This window comes from Lissotriton helveticus, chromosome 10 (assembly GCF_964261635.1).
Source record: "Lissotriton helveticus chromosome 10, aLisHel1.1, whole genome shotgun sequence".
Lineage (NCBI taxonomy): Eukaryota > Metazoa > Chordata > Amphibia > Caudata > Salamandridae > Lissotriton > Lissotriton helveticus.
In genome coordinates, this window is record NC_136071.1 from 856,364,759 (window position 1) to 856,374,413 (window position 9,655).

The window sequence follows — 9,655 nt, forward strand, 5'->3', positions numbered from 1 at the left end:
GCTGTTTATGGTCCGAATCCAGTGTTGTCTGTGCTTCTTCAACTTCCGTGAGCCATTCTGACATATCAAGCCTTTCCGCGTGCTTGTCCAGCTGCTCCCCCATTCGTTCCATTCGGTACGAGAGGGCGCAATCTTCATACCTAAAGAAGAGATACCGCTTTGTAATTCCTTTTCCATTGATAGAAGTAGACTGCGGATGTCCGGTTCTTCTTCGATAGGGGGTGCGGGTCTGTGCGCCTCCTCCGCTGTGGAGTCATGTGACTTAGAGCATTTTTGTTCAAAGGACAGCTTGGGTTGTGTTCTGTCAGTTCTGCCCATTGCCACTTCTAGCATAGGGTAGTTGTACGAATACTGTCACTTAATGCTTCGCTAGTAGGTAGCAGTCAGAGGCCAGACCGTGGGGTCCCACGTATGCAACAATACTCAGGGCCGCAATCCAGGATAAGACGAGCGGCGTTCAACGGCATCACAATGAGGCTTGGCATCTGCGTGAGGTACTCCCCATAGTCGCTTGTGCCACTTACGTTACCCATGCCCCCCACAGCACGCGGGGCTGTCCAGATATGTCTCGCCTCACTCGGGCACCTCTGAGGGCTTCGGGATTGGGTTGGAGCTGCCGCTGTCCTGCGCCGCACTCGGTCCCTTCTGCGCTACCAGGAATTTGTCTGATGGTGTTGCGCCTTCCAGGCATGCCGCGTCCTGTGGGGGAATTGCGACCTCAACCGATAGCCCCTTCCTCAACCTTCGTCTCGGCCCCGCACACACTTCCGGCTTCGTCTTCTATGGCCTGTCACCTCCTTGCTTACGCCTCCACTCGCAGCTGTATGCTATCCTTCACTGTGAACTCCTAATCACATATCTTCTCAGCTAGACCGCAAGCTTCATACCCCATGCAGTCCTCCGCCTCAACTTGCGCACATTGACTGACCTGAAGCATACAGGGTAGCCATTATGCCCGCCCCTGGGCCTCCGCACTTGCAGTTCGTGTGATGGCCAATGCTAGGAGAGATCAGTAGTTGCACTGGGACCCCTCAAATCCGGGCGCCGCGGCCCCACGGCCCCGCCGGGCACTCAATGCCCGACCACACCACCCTTAATCTGCCGTCTCCAGGCACATGGTCCACGGTGTAGCGCTTCTCCTGGCACTTCTGCCAGTGCCCACCTTGGTAGTGCTCGGCCAGGCCTCTGGGCACATACTTCTCACGTGCCTACTTGATTGCTGGTGTTCCGGGTCCCTTCTGCTGCCTACAAAATGGCGGCTGTACTCGGGCTTCAAACCTTATGCCCCTCGCCGTCCGCTCTGTGCTTCGCTTTGTGCACTCCTCCCCAGCTCACTCCCTTGGGCGTCCTCTGCCCTAGACCCTCACAGTTCGCTGCATCAATTTTCCCTTTCAGCGGCAACAGCCGCATGGGAAACATCCTTTACAACGAAACTTTTACAACGCACTACCATTACGACGCAACTTTTACAACGCAAACCATTACAACGCATAGCGCTGGGGGGCGCTCTAGGATAGGGAATGTATTTAATATACTATCCAACACCTTCCCTACTATCCACGGGGACTGGAGTTGGAATAGTAAATTAAATAAATCACTATCCAGCGCCTAAAAGCACTATGCGTTGTAATGGTATGCGATGTAAAAACCACGTTGTAAAGGCATGCGATGTAAAAGTATGCGTTGTAACGTCATACATCCCAGCCGCATCACTCGCGGAGAGGGGGGGGTCCTTCGCTATCTCCTCAGCCTGAGGTCGCGGTGCTCTCAAACACACCAACGTCATGGACTCGGGCGCCTTTCTGCTTGTAGAGGCAGCTCTGCCCGCATTCCCAGTAGTCCGCGCCGGGAGCCGCCCGAGCCTTGTACCAGCGCTGCGGGGGGGGGGGCGGCTTGATCGTGCCTCTCTACGCCGCACGCAAATGGACGCTTCTCCGCCTTGCTCCTCACTCGAGGCCGGGGATTTGTGGCCTCTCGCCTCCCGACTAGTGCCGTAACTTCCAGCTGGTAGGGTCTAGGAGGGTCGGAGTTGGGTACGCAGGTAGCAGTTGTTTCCCGATGGCTGGACATCAGTCCAGTAGCGGTATGGCAGTGACGGGAAAGCCGGATTATTGCAGGATCGATGATCGGTGTGGCGGAGCTCAAGGCTCAGACGGTCATCTTCGTCACGAGCCAAGCTCCGCCCCACCCATATACTCTTTTTCAGGACAGTTGAATGATACTGGTTTGTGCTCTGTCTAGATGTGCACTGACGTCTGTAGAAATGTAGTAATAACAATCACAATTCAGTCAGTGAATGGATGGCACCTAATTAGTGCCAAACTGCAAATAGATTGACATTGTTTTACAAAGCTCCAGTTGCAGTAGTTGTCACACACGTCATACCACAAAGTTATTCATTTTTGTCACGAAGCCATCTTTATCTTCAGTGGTATTAGGACTAGAAAAGGAAATGTGAAACCTGGAAGGAGGATACTGTCAAATGACCCGCTCTTAATGTGGATGATCCAAAATTACATTCTCCAAATACCAATTTCTATGTGCCGACTCCCACCAACAGAGCACCATGGGGTGACATTCAGTTGTGTGCATACTTTACAAACCACCTCCCCCCCAAAAGAAATTGTCTTAACAATGCACAACCCCCAAGTATGATCTGTCTGCAATACAGTTCTCACCCAAATATGCTAGAACTAGCTTTGCAACATATTTGTAGAGGAAACAAATAATGGTATTGTATCTGGGACAGTAACACATACAAATAGAATTATTTAGCGATTGTCAGGTGCCCCGCCATCTCGCTAAGTTAGTGGAAGTCATAACCTCCTCCAACCTCCAGATGACCGCCTGCCATATTTAGTGATCTCAGCCTGGAGGTGGAGATCTCTCTTCCTTCGGTTGTGAGGCCCAGCTTGGACCCTCCTCTAAAGGTACTGGAGCTTTGCTGAGCAGCCACCATGCTTAATGTAAAACAACAAACTAATGCCCATGATACTGTGGAAGATTTCTCCCCGAGAGTGGGGAGTCGGTTTTATATTTTTTGTAAATTAAGTCACAATAGTACTAATTGAGAAGAATTGTAAACAAAGCAGAATCAACCCAGTATATAAAAGCGTTATACCTTTTGTAATATTGGCATTAGACCACATTTTTTAAATATGTATATTCAGATATCCCTCACGTTATAATGGAAAAATGCAATTCAATGAGGGGTGACCAGAATACCAATATGTCATGATGACTAAACGATTAAATCTCTTATTGTAATCTTGAGGACCTCCATATCATGATTCACCCAAAACCTTAAATATTCGTTACGTACCTGTTTTTTGTATCCTGGATCCATTTCGGGCCCTGAGCTACATGGTTCTAGGTAGCTCTGCTTTTGAACAAGCAGTGCCTTTCCCACTTTTCGCCACCTCTTGACTTGGATGTTGTTTATTCTATCTTCTGGTGGCCCCTAGAGATAGTTTTATTATCTCAAACTGTGAATAGTGATTAGCTTCAGACAGCGTAATAGAAATCATGGTAGAAAAAGCAAAATATATGACAAGACCAGAACTATGAAAGCCTGGTAAAGATCATATCAATATTCATATGTTATGCACAGAGTACCAAGGAGCATGACATAATGTCTTCTTCATCTGGGGGAAGAGCAACATTCTTTCCACAGATATTACCTTGCACCCCCCCATTCAATGCCAAAAATATGGAACTAAACAACAGGCCTTTTTCAACAGATCAAAGTTATCTTTTTAAAGTATATGATTAGGACGGTACAGAGAAAATAAACGTGCACAGAGAGCAAATTCTTAAAGATAAAAGGTGAGTGAATTTATAAAGGCTTTCCTCTTAGCGGTACGGTAATCCCATTTTGACTTACAACTGCTAAACGGGATTACAAATGGTGCATTCGTACCATGCCCAGTATTCCAGGATGGAATAATCCTATATAATTATACATATGTCCATAATGAAAGGATCACATGTGAGAATTACTACAAAAACACCAATACCTGAATGTTATTCCCACTTCAATACTGTGTTATATGAAATCAACCTGTAAACCAATCGCAGATCTAGGTCTGAGTATTACTAATACGCTTGTCAGCCAAATCACTAGGTGCTGTAATAATACCCCATAACTCTGGGCCATTCCAAACGAGGCACTTCTGTCAGAGATAAGATTCCTTTGGGCTCCTTTTAAGCATACCGGTACACAATACTATCATGCATACATATTACTGTCATACATGTAAATGTAAATGTACAGGAATTTATATAGCGCAAATCACCAAGCGGTTTCTAAGCGCTTGCTTAGGGAACCCATCCTGGTATTCCCCTGTGAGATAACCCCGGCAGGGTATCCGCAAGGTGAAAGCCAGGCATCCCGCTGCGAGGGGCCGTTGTGGAGATTAAGCAAGCTATTGCCCAGAGTCGCAGAGTGTGAACCCGTGAATCGAGTAGGCACCGGAGCGAGAATTGTCGAGTCCATGGACATTTTTTAGGATTCAAGACCCTGCCGAGCCGGGAATTGAACCCTGGTCCCGGGCTGATCTCTGCTTCCAGGTCTGCCTCCTCTAACCAGTGAGCCACACTTCTCCTTCTCATACACTCTTCAAATCACCAATACCAAATAAAAACCAAAAGAATAATATACAAATTGTAATATGTTTTATTATTTAGGATCCTAAAAGGATTCAAAGTAAGAACTTTATTTAAACGAGTACAGAGCAACATATACATCATTAATGCACTTCAAATAATCACATTGATTAAAACAAATCTTAAAAATAACCTGAGAGAATATGGCAAAACATTGGAGACGTCAAATACTTAATAGATCAATTTAGAACACCAAGTCGGTATACATTAAAGCTAATAACCCTGGATCCTCACTTTATTGTGTCTTTGTTCTAATCAAACCCGGTAATTCTTGGGTGCTGAATCAACACAAAACAACGTGTTTTGGTGGTATAGTGTGATCCACCACCTTCTTCAGGCTTATATATACAAAACAGTGCCTCCCAACACAAACCGAAATATAATATGTCAATATACATAGGGGGATCTATTTCCTCCTCTGGTGTGGCTGCTTTTTGTCTCAGGGCCACAGAGTCTAAGGAAAAATAGGGGCGTATACATCCTCCCTTTGTTGATTCTTCCGTGGTTTATATTGATGGCTGAACAGAAGATGTGAAGAAAAAAAGGCCTAAACTAGTTTCCTTCATTAAAATTCAACAGCGAGGGACCACTGGAGCAATGGTACACACAGCGATACATTCCTTATATTGTTCATGCTCCTTAGGAACTTTAACACCGCTCATCCAAGTATGTGAGATTCCTGAGCAAGTTGCCGGGACTGCAAAAAGTCTCCTGGTGAGCTCCAACTTCCTTCGATTAGTTCAATAAAACGAGGGCCATACATGGAATATATATGAACTGTGTCCTACTCAAAACACAAGCCATTGTGTAGCTAAATCTGGTGTATTGCCTACTTGTCAGCCAAGTACAGAACTATATTTGGTGAAAACAAAAGAACAGACTGCTGTTTTCGAAAGACATTTCCTTGTAAGGATATGGCAGGAAATATTCTACATAGATCCACTAACAGATTAGAACAGGATTCTACAATTACGTTGGTGTCCAACTACTATAACAAGCATTTACAATGCAACGGTTTCGCCTCTGTAAAAGTTAGAGCTATTGGCATTGTAAATGACATTTTTTTTAATTTATGTGTTGGTTTTGAAAACCTATAAATAAATGGCATTGTCATTTACAATGCCAATAGCTTAATCTCTCGCAAATGCGAGACCTATTGCATTTGCATCCACACGCACACACACAGAGAGCCACACACACAGAGCCACCCACACATAGAGCCACCTACAAAAAAAGCTAGCCACACAGACAGAGCCCCAACACACACAGAGCCCCAACACACACAGAGCAGAAAATAAGTTGAGGACTGTGCACCAATGCTCTGTAATGAGTACACATTTGCAGGCAGCTTCACACTGAAAAGAAAGCTTTTGAATTAAAAAATGACCAGCTAAAGAGCGCACACAAAGTCGTTAACACAAATACATGCATTAAGAGACACAATGCCATTAAAGGATCGCCTTGTGCAGTAACTGACACAGACACATGCAGTGTCCAGACTTTGGCCCTCATCATGAGAGTGGCAGAAACACGGATGCAGTATTCCTGCACCTAGAATTATTGTTACTGTGGATACCAGTGTCATTTCCAGATGTGGGAGTACCACTGCACTTCGAAAGAGACTCTGAGTAGATCGTGCCAAATGAGAGTTATCACATGAATGCTGTAATCATTTTGCGTTTTCCACCGCTTTCCTGCCCGTGACCTTCACTTACTTTTAATGGAGGAAGTGTCCTAATGGGAAACAGTAGAGGTGCGGTATTCCCGCTTTCCTTATATTCCCAATAACCCCTGTTACTGGCTTAACAAGGAGACCGGCCTTGCAGAGAGAGGGCTGTGGTGGTGGGTATTTATCTCATGGGTGATGGTGTTTCCTAATTGAAATACATCTAATTTCAGGCAGGCACACGGACAGCGGGAGGGGGGCGGGCAGGCACACGGACAGCGGGAGGGGGGGGGCGGGCAGGTTCACGGACAGCGGGAGGGGGGGCGGGCAGGCTCACGGACAGCGGGAGGGGGGGGAGGGGAGGCTCACGGACAGCGGGAGGGGGGCGGGCAGGCTCACGGACAGCGGGAGGGGGGCGGGCAGGCTCACGGACAGCGGGAGGGTGATCAGGAAACAGCCAGCGACTATTCTCTGCCCTTCACAAAGTATTCAAATCTCCGGGAACTCGGGAAGGTGGAAAACAGACTCTCAGCGCATTCTGCCCTAAACACTCGAAAAAAGCACATAATACGTTCCTGTTTCTATGCTACTCAAGTGACAACATCAAAGGAAATTGAATCAAAAATGAGGAATAAAGACAAAATACACAAAGCTATGGCAGGGTGCTGCCGCAAGCGAAGAGTATAACAAATTACTACTACCCCAACCTTTGCGACCCACGAGACAAGGGCTGACAAACTCATACTGTCACAGTCATACAAAGTAAAAAATTTGAGTTACTCCAAAGTGATTCTCTAGACCCACAATAAATGATGGTGACCCCACAGCGCCACGGTACAGTGGGAGGGGGGGCGGGCAGGCACACGGACAGCGGAGGGGGGCGGGCAGGCTCACGGACAGCGGGACGGGGGCGGGCAGGCTCATGGACAGCGGGAGGGGGGCGGGCAGGCACACGGACAGCGGGAGGGTGATCAGGAAACAGCCAGCGACTAGTCTCTGCCCTTCACAAAGTATTCAAATCTCCGGGAACTCGGGAAGGTGGAAAACAGACTCTCAGCGCATTCTGCCCTAAACACTCGAAAAAAGCACATAATACGTTCCTGTTTCTATGCTACTCAAGTGACAACATCAAAGGAAATTGAATCGAAAATGAGGAATAAAGACAAAATACACAAAGCTACGGCAGGGTGCTGCTGCAAGCGAAGAGTATAACAAATTACTACTACCCCAACCTTTGCGACCCACGAGACAAGGGCTGACAAACTCATACTGTCACAGTCATACAAAGTAAAAAATGTGAGTTACTCCAAAGTGATTCTCTAGACCCACAATAAATGATGGTGACCCCACAGCGCCACGGTACAGTGGAACTGGGGGCGGGCAGGCACACGGACAGCGGGAGGGGGGCGGGCAGGCTCACGGACAGCGGGACAGGGGCGGGCAGGCTCACGGACAGCGGGAGGGGGGCGGGTAGGCACACGGACAGCGGGAGGGCGATCAGGAAACAGCCAGCGACTAGTCTCTGCCCTTCACAAAGTATTCAAATCTCCAGGAACTCGGGAAGGTGGAAAACAGACTCTCAGCGCATTCTGCCCTAAACACTCGAAAAAAGCACATAATACGTTCCTGTTTCTATGCTACTCAAGTGACAACATCAAAGGAAATTGAATCGAAAATGAGGAATAAAGACAAAATACACAAAGCTACGGCAGGGTGCTGCCGCAAGCGAAGAGTATAACAAATTACTACTACCCCAGCCTTTGCGACCCACGAGACAAGGGCTGACAAACTCATACTGTCACAGTCATACAAAGTAAAAAATGTGAGTTACTCCAAAGTGATTCTCTAGAACCACAATAAATGATGGTGACTCCACAGCGCCACGGTACAGTGGGAGGGGGGGCGGGCAGGCTCACGGACAGCGGGAGGGGGCGGGCAGGCTCACGGACAGCGGGAGGGGGGCGGGCAGGCTCACGGACAGCAGGAGGGGGGCGGGCAGGCTCACGGACAGCGGGAGGGAGGCAGGCAGGCACACGGACAGCGGGGAGGGGGGGCCGGGAACGGACAGCGGGAGAGGGGGCGGGAAGGCAAGGAAAAACAAGCAATCACCTGGACTTCCTTCGGCGGCGGTCGGCCGCGGAATGGCCAAAACAAACCTCGACGAGCAAAAAAAATAAACCCCGCCCACCGCCGCACTGACGTGACAAAAGGGGCCGGATGAGAAAAATTCTCAGAAACGCCCACGAGTCGCCTCGCAGGATGACGGACGCCTCTGTTTGCCAATGGCTAACGTCCATTTATGGAGCTAGCCAATGGGAAACAGAGGCGGGACGAACATCCATACTGGTAAACAAAAGTTTTCGCCTGCGCGAACCGCTGCTTGCACAGCTTTTCGGCAGGTCGAAACCAAAAAATTAGATGTGCAAACCTGAATCAAGTCTTTTTGGCCCATCTTAATTGGATTAGGCAGGAACCATTGAAGATGACGATAGATCAATCATGTCAGAGGTTGATGTCTTCCAAAGCTGGTCCTCCCTTTTTTGTGTTGCCTTGAATATCAGTAAAGAGGCAGACAGGCAGTAATACATGCCTCAAGGAAGGGGTCTGAAGGCATGCCACAGCATGCAGAAGCATCAATGACCTTGAAAGATAGGGTGAGAAGCAATACAAATACCTAACACAGGACATGACTTATATCTTGGTGGTATGTATACTCCATCTCAACAGCAGCAGAGTATACATACTGCCAAGATAACGGCCCGTGTGATTCTGATGCAGACAGACCATGGGTTTAATAGTGGTGGAGACTATTCCATCTCCGCCGTGATTAGACCCCTCCGATAACTCTGCAGAGTAAGGACATCAGAGGCAGACGTCCAGTTCCGCCCACCTGATTTAGAGGGGCAGAATTAGAGGTCAGTTTTTCAGTGCTCGTCACTACCAGGAATACCCTGGTGGTAAGGGGCAGTGAACACTGCTAAATGCTCCCCTCACCATGGGAGAGGACTCCCATGGAAAAGGGAGCATTTTATTTTTAATTTTCAAAAAGAAATTTCCACTTCAAGCATTTCTTTTTGGAAAACAAAAAAAAGAAAAAACAATTTGGTGAAGGTTCTGTGTCATGTTGACTAAGCTGTGTACCAAGCTTCAAAAGCATTGACAGGAACTGAAGTGAAGGCAGTTCCTACCTAAGCTTTAAGAAATTACTGCCTGCTTGGTGGTCATAACTCAATTTGGCAGGCAGCACTCCGTCTTCCTGACCACCCCCTACATCTAAATTAGACCCAAAATTATGATCCAAACAACACAGAACATGGTTGTTAT